The sequence below is a fragment of the Trachurus japonicus genome, unplaced genomic scaffold, assembly GCF_045865225.1.
Source record: "Trachurus japonicus isolate A0001 unplaced genomic scaffold, Traja_1.0 AP030010.1".
Taxonomy (NCBI): domain Eukaryota; kingdom Metazoa; phylum Chordata; class Actinopteri; order Carangiformes; family Carangidae; genus Trachurus; species Trachurus japonicus.
This window is the reverse complement of record NW_028220143.1, coordinates 264,114-279,444: the sequence shown is the minus strand read 5'-3', so window position 1 is coordinate 279,444 and position 15,331 is coordinate 264,114. Positions and strand designations below refer to the sequence as shown.

At 45.7% G+C, this 15,331-nt stretch overlaps 1 pseudogene across 1 annotated transcript in view; it reads right to left on the bottom strand.

The window, feature by feature from the left end:
- Positions 1 to 15,331, bottom strand: part of LOC146960780 (B-cell receptor CD22-like) — a 37,533-nt pseudogene that overhangs the window by 6,717 nt on the left and 15,485 nt on the right. The window contains exons 8-9 of the transcript XR_015035366.1: positions 13,735 to 13,761; positions 11,162 to 11,170 (exon numbers count right to left, since the gene is read on the bottom strand). The product of XR_015035366.1 is annotated as a B-cell receptor CD22-like (transcript). The remainder of the gene's footprint in view (positions 1 to 11,161; positions 11,171 to 13,734; positions 13,762 to 15,331) is intronic.

Genomic DNA, 15,331 nt, shown 5'->3' with positions numbered 1-15,331 from the left:
TTTCAGGGCAGGGCATCAAACGTATACATAGGCGCCGATTCAGTGGGTGCTCCAGTGCTCGAGCACCCACTGACCAGGTTGGGCACCCTGGGGGGCACGCCACCAGATGCGCATTTCTCCGTGCCGCTTGGCAAGCGCCTCGGCCCCTCAGATGTGTGTGTGTGTGGGTATGTGTATCATGTGTAGCCCGTATGTGTGTGTAGCCTGTGTGAATGTGTGTGTTAATCTCGCTCGCGCTCTGTTAAGATGAATAAACAAATCGCTGCAGAGCACGAGCCTGGCACAGAGGTGCGCGCTCTGGCGCATCTGGCACAATCTGTTAAAGGAAACTGGCTCCGCTCCGCGGCTATTTCGCGTCCAACGTCTATGTTAAGCACATGTTTTTATTGATATTGTAGCGTCCGACCCAACGTAACTATACAACAACATAACACAAACTTTATCAGACAGCTCTCACTTCTTCCTCTGCACCACCTCACTCACTCACTCACCTACACACGCACACAGGACCCTCACCTTTCAGTTGTGCAGTATTATTAATAATGAGCGATGAGTCCCATTGCCCCCCCCCCCCTCCCCCTACGCACACCTGGAGCCCTGGTAGAATGTACGCTCTCCCTCACGTATTTTACCCGGGTGGCGATGCACCATTCTTGGGGAGCGCTCTGGGAGGGTCCCCTCTCTGGTTCTCCGGGCCTGGAGCTTCTGGTTCTCGTTTTACAGCTGCTGCTTGCAGATGATCATAATATTTCAGTAATTTAAATGAATCAGCTGGGCAAATTTTGATAAAATCAGGCAAAATCACTTCCAGCATCATCAGCCCGATGAAATCCCACAGCTCGATCCCCCCAGCTCGCCCCTGCCGCTGCTGGAGCAGAGCTGGACCCGGCCTGGAGCTCCAGTCGGACCGTGGTCCATGTCATCCCTCCACAGACGAGCATGACCCGGGCGTATTATTGTCGGTGGGCAAGGGGAGGGAGGGGGGGGGGGGACGTGGAGCGGTTACCTATCGTGTGGGACCCGCTGTCGGAGGAGACCGCTCTGCTCAGCGGGGCGGAGGAGCAGCGTGACCCGGGAGACTCTGGTGACAAGAGCCGTCGCCGAATTATTATTGTTAATGTTTTTTCTAATTAAGACATCCATTTTGGTGGTTTATTACATAATGCACCAAACATTTTCTTCATAAAAAAGTGCAACTTTGTACAAATTTGTAATAAGTGATGCAAAATGTAACAACTTATTACAAAATGCGGCAAAGTTTATTACATATTGCGTTCAAGGTTTTTATTACAAAATGTGGCAGATTATTACAAAATGCGGCGTTATTACATAATGACGTGAAGATTTATTACATTATTACATAATGCGGCATTATTACATAATGCGGCGTTGCATACCTCCTTGTTTGTGAAACCTATAAGTACAACTTCATGAAATGCTCCACGGCCTCATTTTAACAACTCTCCTCCTCTAAAACAACTGTTCTCAGACGAATGAGCAGCAGAACAAAGACTTCCTCAACATATAGTGTTGACCACAGGCCAGGAAATGGTAGCCCTCAGCAGTTTTACACATACTCTGAGGTGTCAGTTAAGTAGGAACAACTGTCTGTACAGACTATTCTTATAGACATTTAAATCAATTTGTGTTTTCATTAGTACACAAGTTATATACAGTATGATGGAGGTCTCATTTCACAGCTACACTAGGTCTGGGAATCCTCAGATTATCTTCATATCATTTAAAGTTTTGATGAGCTGTGGTGCAGTAAACATGTGTGACAATGAATGTGAAGAACTCACCTGAAACAACAACAGTCATATTTAAGGTGGACTTCTGACGTCCTATTGTGTTCTGGGCTTCACAGGAATAATTCCCACTGTGTTCAGGTCTGAAGTCAGTGATGGTGAAGATCTGTCCTGAAGCTTTTGGTGAGTCTTCATCCTCCTTGTACCAGGTGTAATTAGCTGCTGGGTTAGCATCACTGCTACAGGTCAGAGTCACTGAACTGCCCTCCACTATCTCAGCAGAGGGACTCACTGACACAGAGGGAAGCAAACATCAACAACACACTTTAACTACAGAGCTACATGTTGTAATTAAATGAGAAACAGACAATATTTCTGAGTTTGGTAGCGTCAGAATCATTATGGCTGGAAAACATTGTTCTGCTTTCTGATCAGCTTCATATGGATTTATAATGAACGGTTTTCACACATTTAACATCCGTCCATGTTCCCACCTCATTCTGAGCTACACAGTAACACACTCCAGACTGAGAGGACTGGATCAAGGCAGGGGGAGTCATCATAATGATCCTCTCACTTGTTTAAGTTGTTGTTGTATTAAGTTACAGTGAACATGAAGACATTCAAATGGAAAACCAGTGGACCTGTCAATCATAATGCAGTCTATGAGAGAAGAATAAATAATTATTTTTAGACCATGAGAAATTCCGTTGTATTGTTTCTCCTGTTCACTCTGTGGTCAGGTTGCGGTTGCTGGCATGTATGAGTATTCACACGTGGTTTTTTCTGCATGTGAAAGGAGACCACAAAGGGTAGACGACTGTTAATGAAACAGAAAGAACAAACATCAACGCCAGCAGGTAGAGACATTTGTAGATAAACTCGACAGTTACTAAATCCTTCACATGAATCAGCTCCATTTAAACAGTTCATTCAAACAGCACCATCCTCACTGTGTAATAACACTCACCACTGCAATGTTGAGGTCCAGAAATGCAACAAAGGCTCAAAAAAGTTTTAAAAAGTCTTTATCAGTGTCATTTTCAACAAAAGTTACGTTTATGTGTTGTGTTGTCGGCTGTGTAGCCAACATTGACTCACTGTAACCTAGTCATGAGAACAGGAACATTCAGCCCCTGATGAATGGGATGTTTCACCAGTTAAGATGAAACCAGTAGGGGTCTAAACCCAGTGCATCGGTGTATGTTCTGTCTTGACCTGGAGGAGGTGGGGGGAGAATACAGGGAGGTTGTACACAGTAAATGCACTGTTGGTTTTTATAGTGAACACTTAATAACAGTGATACCAATAGGTAATGATGTTATCAATAACAATACTAATGATAATCAGTATTGTGGTGGCAGATTTGGATCCTGCAGCTCCAGAATTAGAGACATCTGCAGAATGAGTGACATTGTAATGAGTAAATATGAATAATGGGGAAAAAAACGTGAATAACTAAGAAATGAAAAAAAAAGAAGAAAAAAAAACATGGTGTCAAGAATAACGATATAGAACAAAAAGCCTTTCACTACCATCTGGTGGAAGAAGGATCAAACTACGACATCAGAAAATGCATGTTTCCAACAACCTATAATAACCTATAACTATGACCTATAACCACTATATTTTTTAATCCTTATTATATTTTAATTCTATCACTACTTAATAGCCAAGCACTGGGCAGCTTGTTCGGCTCATTGCTCTTAGCACATGGTCATAACTGAAGGAGACTGAGGTCAGTGTATTTACATGTTGATAATCTCCTCTCTTCTAACAGATAAACAGAGCCAAATAATCAGTTATAAGAACAAAGTGGAAATATAAATGATCTGGTGACTTTACAGCTGGAGAATCTGACTGAAAACAAATCTACTAAACAAGTGAAGAGATCAGTAAAAGAAAGTGTTTCAGAACAAGGATTTCTTGTGACATCACTGTGATCTTGACCTTTGACCCTAGTCCTAACTGTGCTTCACAAGCTGTTGTAAATGATTTTCTCTCATTTGTCTCTAACTACCATCTAGTGGCAGAAAGAGGCAACTACAACCAATTAACAAATGGTCATTCTCCAGAACCTCAGTGATTTAATGTGGGTGTTTCACTTACATGGTACACTTGATGCTGAATAAATGCTGAAGATAAAACACATCAGCTGCTGAACAGTGTTTGAAAGAAACATCGATCTGATCAAAAACCAGTACTCGTCTGACAAGAGAGGAGGGTGATGATTGTCTGTGATCAGAGGAGAGAAGTCAAGCTGTTAACTTCTTTTAACAGTTTGACTTCTCTCCTCTGTGATCAGAGGACAGAAGTCAAGCTGTTAAAAGAAGATTAATAACTTCCTTTTCACATTATGCATATTCATAAAGTCATGACAAGTCTGACCTACAGTCATGTAGTCGCCTTACAAACCAGTGAGGAAGTCCTGAGAGGCAAAAGAGAAAGATAATCCTCATGAAATTACTTTGCTCCATCTGTGAAAACATGTGAAACAAAAATGTTTGCCAGGCAAAAAAATCTTTTGTTATGATTTTGTGTTTGACAGATGAACTATTGGTATTTTGTGCCAAGAACTGTCAAACTGATGTGTAACAGGTGGTGGACCCAGACCTTGTCACTAACTAGCTAGAGGGTTAACAGCCAACAGCTTTATAGCCAAAGCTACTGGTGCTTAAACATGGACTAATACATTTCTAGCAAATGATTCAACTGTCAACAGATTAAAGAATGTCTAATCAAGAACGAACATTGGTCTCTAATGGTACTATTTGCCTCATTGGCGGACAATTTACTAATGTAATAGTCATTTTCACCTCAAAGATACTAATATTCACATGCCAAGGTTAAACAAATTTAACAAATCTATCTTTCACTAACTAGCTGCTCCTAGCTAATAAGCTGTTTGCCACTGCGAGTATAACACATACACTGACGCTATTCAGTAAAACATTTTTTAACCCAGGATAGTCTAATAACTTGATAACACACACTTTATCTACCTTATTTAGAGATATAGGGAAAATAACTAACCTGCAGCAAACAAGGGAAGTTTTATACCTTTACAGGATTTCTACACATTGCTTCCAAAACTCTTATGCATATAAATCATTCTTAATATTTACTGATCTTGACCTCCAGTGACCATCCAAACTCCCACCAACCTTTTTTTTTCATATATATATTCAATATAGTGTATTTAAGCAGTGGAGCAACAAAGAGAAAAGACAAAACAAAGAAAATGATCCAGAGAAACCAAAATTCTGGATAACAAACCATGTAGTTGTGGAATCGTACATGTCCAGGACTTGGAGAGCATTAAGTCTGTTGTCTGTTCTCTCAGCAGTCAGGTGAGCAACCAACCACATCGTGAAAATCTTCCTCCACCAGTCGGGGAATTTCAGCATCCAAGCACATCACCGGACAGGTGTGAACGTGCTTTAATGTAACTTTGAAATATGGACAGATAAGCGGTTTGTCCAAAAACAACGTCCAATTTGTATTTTTTTTTACAGTGTAGTTGTACGAAAGTGTGACTAGGTCATGGTAATATCTTGCAGTGCCCCCTACAGGTTACCTGTGATACTGTCCCTTTAAGAAATGTTTTCCTTTTTACTCAGGCATAGTTCAGTCAGCTATAGAGGGGCCTAATCCCACATGTTGCCTATTGGAGTCAGTTTGACTCTCCACCTGACAGAGTTAAGAGCCTGTATGAGTTCGTGAAGAATCAACCATACATACATATACCTACCTGTACTCTGTGTTGGGACTTTGAATAAACGTTGATAAACGTACACCTGCCTGCCGTGTCCTTACCGACACCCCACAGTAGATAGTTAAATCCTTCGTCCAGATCCAGCCATCTACCTCATCCTACTAACAGTCCTTCACATGGTCCTTCGAGCCGGATGTTGACTATTTCCTGTGGATCATGGAGTCAGTATCAGCCCCAGCGTCCCCTAGACGTGCCCAGCGCAAGACTAGTCGGCCAGTATATTTGGACGATTACCTGACCGATCCCCCTCTTGGGCAAACCAGGTCAGACCCACAGGAAGAAGACCCCATGTACTCTACCCGTTCCAGCGTCCATGCCTCTCCCTCTCCCAGCTTCCCTAGGGGAGATAGTAAGGATGACCTGATAAAATCTCTACTGGAGACTGTAAAACGGCAGAGTGATACAAATCAGATGCTGGCTGAAACTGCAAGGAAACAGATGGAGCAGTTGGAGCAACAGAAAGCGCTGATGAGTTCAGCTACTTCCCTTCACCTTGGACCTAGGGTCTCAGCGAGTACACCAGCGCATCAGAGCGATGGACTGCAACCTTACCTATCACCTCAACGTCAAGTACCAGAACAGCGCAATCCATCAGTCCTTGGTGTCTCCCCTTTGTATCCTGGCCGCACAACCTTGAATGCTCCACTGCAGTCTCCAACCCCTGAACCTCCCTATAACAGACCACCTGTGGATGATTTGAATCACCGATTTGAACGCCTCCTTAGCTTCAGTCCTCCGCCTCCAGTTCACCGATCCATGTTGTCATGGCACAGCTCTCACTATGAGTCTCTACCTCATCCGGGGCCTCCTCCGCCTGCTCCTTATGAGGCAACTCAACAGCCATATAGCCATCCAGCACCAACGTGGCGCGATCCTACCCCTTCGCCACATCATGCTGCCGACCCGTATAGCCAGCAACTGTATAATATGGGTTCCCCTTCAGCTGCCTACCCATATCCACCTGCCAGACCTTACAGACATGGGAAAATAGAGGGTCCCTCCTTTCCTAACCTGACAAGGGAAGATGAGACCCAGTACATGATGCTGAAGATGGCCTTTGCAAACCTGATACACCCAGATGAGTCAGAGCACTACAAGTACCATCTGCTGCTAGATCATCTGAAAGTAGACGCCGCACGACGTCTGGCTCTAGCATACTCCAATGCTCCCAACCCTTTCACCTGTGCACTTCAAGCGCTTGATGAGAGATATGGACAGCCTCGGCAGCTAGCCCAGAAAGAGATCAAGGCTATCATGGATCTACCCAATGTTCGACATGGAGATGGCGTTGCCTTCGACAACTTCGCTCTCCGGGTGCACTCCCTGGTTGGACTGTTGCAAACACTCGGCCATGAAGGTGCCGCTGAGCTCGCTTGCGGGTCACATGTTGAACGCTTGCTCGAGAAACTCCCTGCTGAACACTACCGCCAATTCAAGAGGTATATGATGATGCTAAATCCACGAGCCTTGTCTTATAACCTCATTGATTTCTCCACCTGGTTGCAGCAGGAGGTCCGATGCGAACCCAGGAGAGAGCGTCCGTTGCCTAGCCAGAGAGAGAAACCCAGAAACCCCAAGCCCTCATCTACTACTGTATTACATGGTAGGGAGGAGAAACCTACTCAGGCCAAGCCCGAGTTTAGTGCCGACCCTAACTCAGATCCCAAGCCGCTTCGTAAGAGTTACTGCCCTTACTGTCAGAAGACAGATCACTTCCTCACTCAGTGCAGTGAGTTTCAGAAACTCACCAAGGAGCAAGTCGTACAGTGGATTAAGGTCAACAACCGTTGCTGGAGGTGCTGCCGATCTCATCGAGCAACGCAATGTGACCTGAAGAAGACCTGCTCACTCTGCAATGGTAAGCACCTCAGAGCCTTACATGACGTCAACCAACGCCCAACGGCGACCACCTCACCTGCGTCCAATGCAGCACCTACCTCAGAGCTAGTGCAGTCCTCAGCTACGACCTCACCACAAGATGAAGCCGCTACTAGACTGTACTATCTAGACAGAGCAACCACTGGTGGTCGGGTCCTCCTAAAGGTCAGTAAGGTCATCCTGCACAATGGAGAACATTCGCTTGAGACATATGCGGTTCTGGATGACGGATCGGAGAGGACGATTCTCCTCCCAGCAGCTACTAATGAGCTCAAACTCCAGGGTGAGCTAGAGGAGCTGAAACTACGAACCGTCCGACAGGATGTTTCTGTCCTACCTGGAGCCTCTGTGTCTTTCCAGATCTCTTCTGCTGAGAAACCCCGCCAAAAGTATAGGATCAACAACGCTTTCACGGCAGATGGATTGACTTTGTCTCATCACTCTCACCCAATCGTTGCTCTTCAGAAGAGATATAGACACCTCCGAGGGCTACCCCTCCGACACCTTGAGAGTGCTCAACCTCTTCTCCTCATCGGGGCGGACAACACTCACCTTATCACTCCTGTCGAGCCCATTCGCAGAGGGCCTCCGGGTGGTCCTGCAGCGATTAAGACAAGACTGGGATGGACTCTACAAGGTCCAGCCAGCGATGTAGGAGACAACCAAGCAACAACTCACTGCTACCACCTAAGTTTTGGTTCTCCCTCCACGGAGTTGCTGCGCAACGTAGAGAGGTTGTGGCAGCTCGACACCCTTCCACATCGCCAGGACAAGACCATCACCAGGTCCAAGCAGGATCATGAAGCCATTTCCCTCCTTGACACCAAGACCTGCAGGGTGACAGTGGATGGAGTATCACGCTATGCTACCCCTTTGCTTCGCATAAAGAATAGTCCCCCCCTGAAGGCCCCCAAGGAAGCGGTAATGGCAAGGCTTCGCAGCACGGAAGCCAAACTAGCCAAGAACCCTGAGCAGGCCGCTGCTTACATCGCCGAGATTAACAAGCTGGAAACCACCGGTTATGTCTGCAAGTTACCACCAGGGTCCGAAGAGGAGGACAATGAGACATGGTACATACCACATCACATGGTACAGCACAATGGTAAGAACCGGGTGGTATTCGACTGTTCGTTCCAGTGGAAGGGCCAGTGTTTGAATGCACTACTGCTACCCGGACCTACCTTAAGCTCCTCCCTCCTGGGGGTCCTGTTACGGTTCCGCGAGCATCCCGTTGGTATCAGTGGTGACATCAAGGGGATGTTTCACCAGGTCCGCCTGTTGCCTGAGGACAAACCTCTCCTGCGTTTCCTCTGGCGGGACCTCAAGAAGGAACAGCCCCCAAGCACATATGAGTGGCAGGTAGTCCCTTTCGGGACAACTTGCAGCCCATGTTGTGCTACCTACGCGGTACAGAAACATGTCATAGACAACAGTCGACCAGACGAGGACGTCCGCTTCTCAGTCGAGAAGTGTTTTTATGTCGATAATTGTTTACAGAGCTTCCCCACTACCGATGCTGCGCGCCACCTCCTCGACAAGCTGAGGGCTCTACTTGCTACAGGAGGATTTGACCTTCGGCAATGGGCCAGCAACATGCCCACTGTGATCAGCCACCTCCCAAAGGAAGCAAGGTCCGACAGTAGCGAACTGTGGCTCTCGCAGAATAAGACCGATCCACAAGAGCTGACTCTTGGTCTCTGCTGGCATTGTGAATCGGACACCCTGACCTACCGCCATCGTCCTGTCAGTTATGACCAACCCACCATGCGCAACATTTATCGGGTGCTAGCTAGCCAGTACGACCCATTGGGTTACATTACCCCCTATACCACCCGCGCCAAGATATTGGTCCAGCGCTTGTGGGACAAAGACCGTGGCTGGGATGATCCCCTTCTTCCTGACACCTTGTTGCAAGAGTGGAACTGCTGGGAAGCAGAACTGCAGGATCTATCGAAGATCACCTTACCTCGACATCATGGACGGGAGGAAAGTAGTCGACAACTCCATGTGTTCTGTGATGCCTCAGAACGTGCGTATGGTTCTGTCGCCTACCTCCGCTGCCAAGTGGACTCTATCCATGCCCAGGCTAGAGCTCAGTGCAGCCCTTAGTGGAGCTCAGTTGGCTCACCTGCTGCAGGGAGAACTTACCTTGGCTATAGAGAGCACCTTTCTCTGGTCAGACTCAACCACCGTCCTGCTCTGGATAAACTCTGACTCCTGCAGGTATAAGGTATTTGTAGGAACTAGGATAGCAGAGATACAGGAGCTCACCTCCCAGTGCACCTGGGGTTACGTTGACTCAGCTACGAACCCGGCGGACGACCTAACCAGAGGCAAATCTCTCCTGGATTTGAGCCCCCCAAACAGGTGGCATGACGGACCACCATTCCTGCAGCAGCCCCCGACGCAGTGGCCCCAGAGACCCACTGGTGAAGAAGCGGATAACAAGGAAGAACTACGCAAATCAGTCTTTTGTGGCCTGACCCAGACCACTGCGGCTCCAGCGTATCCAGAAACCAGTCAGTTCAGTTCCTTCCAGACCTTGTTAGAAGCCACAGCGCGAGTCATTCACGGGGCGGCAGATCCTTCTAGTTCTCCTACTGCAGATGATTTTCGAGAAGCCGAGAGGATCATCCTGCAGCAAGCGCAGGAGCACAGCTTCAAGGAGGAGATTACCTGCCTAAAGGCAGACAAACCCGTGCCCCCTACCAGCAGGCTTATTTGTCTTGCTCCTGAACTGGACAGCACTTCTCAGCTGATCAGAGTAGGCGGACGCTTACGACAGGCTGATCAGCTTGATGCTGATTCTGTACATCCCATAGTCTTGGACCCCAAACATCCAGTAACGAAGCTCCTCATCCAGGATGTTGATGAGAAGTTATGTCATCCAGGTTCTGAGAGGGTCTTCTCTGAGCTGCGAAGGAAGTATTGGGTGTTAAGGGGAAGGCAAGCTATTCGTCAATACCAACACGGATGCTTTGAATGTCAGCTGTGGCGGGCCAAGGTCAAGACACCTAAAATGGCAGACTTGCCATCTGCTCGACTCCGCCTTCACAAGCCAGCATTCTATTCGTCAGGAGTAGATTGTTTCGGCCCCTACGCAGTAAAGGTCGGCCGGAGAACAGAGAAGAGGTGGGGTATTATTTACAAATGCCTCACCACCAGAGCTGTGTACCTAGATCTCCTGGGCCACATAGACACAGACGCCTTCCTGATGTCATTACGGCGATTCATCGCTCGAAGAGGACAGCCGTTCGAGATCATCTCTGACCAGGGCACAAATTTTAAAGGAGGTGAGAGGGAGTTACGGGAAGCCTTTTCCCTCCTGGCTCCTGACCTACAAGCCAAACTTGCAAAGCAGCAGATCCGCTTCCAGTTTAATCCGCCAAACGCACCGCACTTCGGCGGCGTTTGGGAAAGGGAGATCCGGACTCTCAAGAATGCCCTGCATGTGACCCTGGGTGCCCAGTCGGTATCCGAGGAGGTGCTAAGGACAGTACTGGTGGAAATCGAGGGTATCTTGAATTCAAAGCCACTCGGGTACACCTCCGCTGACATCTCTGACCCAGATCCCATTACCCCAAACATCCTCCTAATGGGGCGGCCGGACCCTTCCTTACCCCAAGTGGTGTATGCAGATACGGAGCTTCTTGGCCGGCGTCAGTGGCGACACAGTCAGGTCCTCGCTGACCAATTCTGGGCCCGGTTCACAAAGGATTACCTGCCATCCCTACAATCCAGGCAGAAATGGCAGAGGGACACTCCAAATCTGGCGGTTGACAGCACCGTGATGATTGTAGACCCCCAACTTCCCAGGGCTCTGTGGCCAGTTGGTAAGGTCGAACGAGTCTACCCTGGCAGCGATGGACGGATTCGAGTGGCAGATGTGAGGACAAAGGACAGGACCTACACTCGGCCTGTCGCACGTCTTGTTGAACTTCCCCCCCTTCCAGAAGCTACAAATAACGCCCCCGTTTAGTCACCCTTTATCATGGACAAATTTATTCTAAATTTGGGGGCGGCTGTACGAAAGTGTGACTAGGTCATGGTAATATCTTGCAGTGCCCCCTACAGGTTACCTGTGATACTGTCCCTTTAAGAAATGTTTTCCTTTTTACTCAGGCATAGTTCAGTCAGCTATAGAGGGGCCTAATCCCACATGTTGCCTATTGGAGTCAGTTTGACTCTCCACCTGACAGAGTTAAGAGCCTGTATGAGTTCGTGAAGAATCAACCATACATACATATACCTACCTGTACTCTGTGTTGGGACTTTGAATAAACGTTGATAAACGTACACCTGCCTGCCGTGTCCTTACCGACACCCCACAGTAGATAGTTAAATCCTTCGTCCAGATCCAGCCATCTACCTCATCCTACTAACAGTCCTTCACAGTAGTCATATTTTGTTCAGTCAGGTAGACTATCCCGGTGAGAAAAAGCAACATCACTCAGGCGCATGGGCAGCAGTTCAGTTTAACTTCAAAATCTCTGCACCATTTAGGAAAGTCTCTTTTCCATCTCCAATGAAGACGTGAGGAAAATGTTCCTTTCAGTACAACCACATATTAGCATGAGTTGGAGTACAGTGAAAAGGCAGTTTGTTCAATAACTTACCGTTATAGACTTACCGTTGTCATATTAGAATGATGAACTGATAATTCACACAAACCATAAAGTTCATTTTTCTGGCAGCTTCGTGGATAAATAGTCCACTCTCACCGTACCGCCCCTCGTTGACCAGTTCACAGGCGGCAAAACGAAACCGCAAAGTAATCCACAGAAAGCAGAGAAATTAATATCTACTATTCATGAGCATAACTAACCAGTCTGTGTTATTGATGTCTACGTTGTCTTTCGTCGCTGTCTTGGCGGTTGAAAATCCGAGTAAGTCCGTTAGTTTCTTTTTAAATCCACAGCACACTGACCGAGTCACTAGCTAAGCGTTAGCTAGTAGCAGGAGTCAGACACAGAGAGAAGGAATAAAGTTGGTGGTGGTGCTTCGTTGATCCGCGGTAAAAACTTAAAAACAGTTGAAGTTAACAGTCTACAAACCTGCTGCCAGCTGTGTACCGCTGGGTATTTGTTATCCTCACCTGAACTGAATCCTCTTTGGGTCAGAGAGCACCGTGGTGGCACCGCCGTTACACCTCTCTGCCAGCCAACCGACGTATCACTCCACCCCAATTCAAACGTACAGAAAACACACAACAAAAAGTAGTTCCCAATCAAACAACAGCTAGCCAGGCTGGCGCCGCCTACTGGTTCCAGCAAATTTCATTTGCCTCAACCATGTAGTCAGGACACTAGCAATGCGTTTCGGTTTGCTCCGTCCGCCAGAGGACCAATCAGCGAACAGACGGGTAAGTGAAGGCGATGACGTTGAACTCAAGCGCTCAAGATTAACCTATGAGCTTAACCGGTGTATAGCACACGTGACCACCAAGCAGCAGCGATTAGTTGAAGCAAATGTAAGCAACCGCCTCCCGGAAGCAAACGAATCCCTATGGCTCAGGTTCAGACGCTATATGAAATGTAATGAAATAAGCGGCTGATGCATCAGGCTAAACAACACACTGAGTATTCCCCAAACCAGACTCCTCACAAAATAAATTTGGTGCAAGTACTGAATACTCTACTACCAAGTAGACCTATGCCGACTGCATGTGTAGCCAACATTGACTCACTGTAATGTAGTCATAGGAACAGGTACATCCAGCTGAAGAATGGGATGTTTCACCAATAAAGATGAAACCACTATGGTTAAAACCCATGACATGGATGGACCAGTGTATGTTCTGCCTTGATCAGTTGGAGGGAAACATCAATATACTGCTAATTATTATTGTGAACAATTAATAACTGTAACACCAATAGGTAATGGTGTTATCAATAATAATGATAAGTGAGATGGCAGGATCCTATAGATCCAGATTTAGAAACCTCTGCATAATGAATAACAATACTTAACCAGTTATTTGATTATTACCTACTGATATTTCATCAATCATTGTGACACATGGAATATATTCTTATTGTGTGTTTCAACTGTTTAATCATTATAAACAATAAATGAAGTTTGCAGGTCCAACATATGAAGAATTTAAAAAAAGAAACACTATAAATGTAAAAAAAAAAAAAAAAAAAGAAAGAAAGAAAGAAAGAAAGAAAAAAAAGAATTGGTGCTAACAATACATTTAAAATATTAACAAAAAGACAAAGGGTAAAAATGACCTGTAATCTGAAAAACACTGCTTTTTACTACAATCTGGTGGAAGCAAACTCAAAATACAGCTCCATCAGAAAATGCATATTTCCAACAACCTATAGTAACCTATAACTACCGTACTATATTTTTAATCTGTATTATATTCTAATTATAACTTTCTAGCAAAGCACTGTGCTGCTTGTTCATCTTATTGCTCTTATCACATGGTCATAACTGAAGGAGACTGAGGTCAGTGTATTTACATGTTTATCAGCTCCTCTCTTCTAACAGAGAAACAGAGTCAAACAATCTGTTGTAAGAATAAACTAAGTAGAAACATAATTGATGTGGTGACTTTACAGCTGGATAATCTACTAAACAAGTAAAACAAAGAGATCAGTAAAATAAAATGTTGTGTATGCAGAACAAGGATTACTTGTGACTTCACTGATCTTGAACTTTGACCCCAACTGTGTTTTACAGAGCTGTTGTAAATGATTTGCTGTCATTTGTCTCTTTACTACCATCTAGTGACAGAAAGAGGAAACTACAACCAATTAACAGATGGTCATTCTCCAGAACCTCAGTGATTTAATGTTGGTGTTTCGCTTACATAGTACAAACCAACTTTGGTTTCCCAATACACAGGTTTGAAAATGCAGAGATGACATATGTTTGTTTCAAATCTAAAATGCACCGTGAAGCCTGATGTTCACCATAATGAACAGGTGGTGTCCAAAGTTGTGTACAAAAACTTGTTGGTGGTGGACAAAGTTGAGACCCAGCACAGAGACACAGGTCTCAGGTTCTGGTGGCGGTACCTCTGGCTCAGTTCATAATTATCTGAGTCCACAGACAGGAAGTGGTGAGGGATTACGTCTCTTCTCTCTTACAGCTCCTGTGGGTCTGTTGGAGCAGCTGCATGGAGACAGAAGGAAGAGCTCAGCTGACCAGAAACATGTCAGACAATAACACATTCACTATTTATGCAGTAATTCATCAACTCTCTGCAATTAAAAGGCAAAATTCACATTGCTCTGTGTTGATGGAACAATGATTTTCTTCCAGAGGAATACAAATAGAAAAAACATTTACCATGTTGACTAAAGAGTCAGTGTTTTCTGAGGGGTTTGTTGACTGAACTGTACAGAGCAGCTGGATCCTCTGAAGCTTCCTGACCTCTGGTTCTGAGAGGAACATAAATTACATCAGGAGATCATGAAGAAAAATATATTCTGCTGTTACTGTCAGAGATGGAAAACATTTCAACAGAATGATTGATACTGATGTTCATGTGTGAGGAGCTGCTCACCTCTGGGCTGGACTGGCACACTGGTTAAATGCCACAGCATCGTACACAACCACGTCTTCTTCCTCCTTCATCTTGTTGTGTCTTCTGGCCTGAGCCGATCTGATACTGGAGTGATCTCTGGAAAAGTGGACACTGGCATAATGAAGATCATCCTGCTCCTCAGATGGTTCCATCTGTAGATAGTGGACAAATACAAGTAATTATTCATTTGACACACTTTACCATTAACTTTCTGAACCAGAATATGTATTTTTTCTCTACTGTGGTAGAAAAACTAGACCTTGTACATCACAAGACCAGAGTCAGGTCAAGTTGCAACATTTATGACTTTGTGCTTTTTGAACCCAGAATTTACGCAATAGGAGTCAAGGGAGCGAACCACCACATCACGGTGCCACCCAAACATCAACA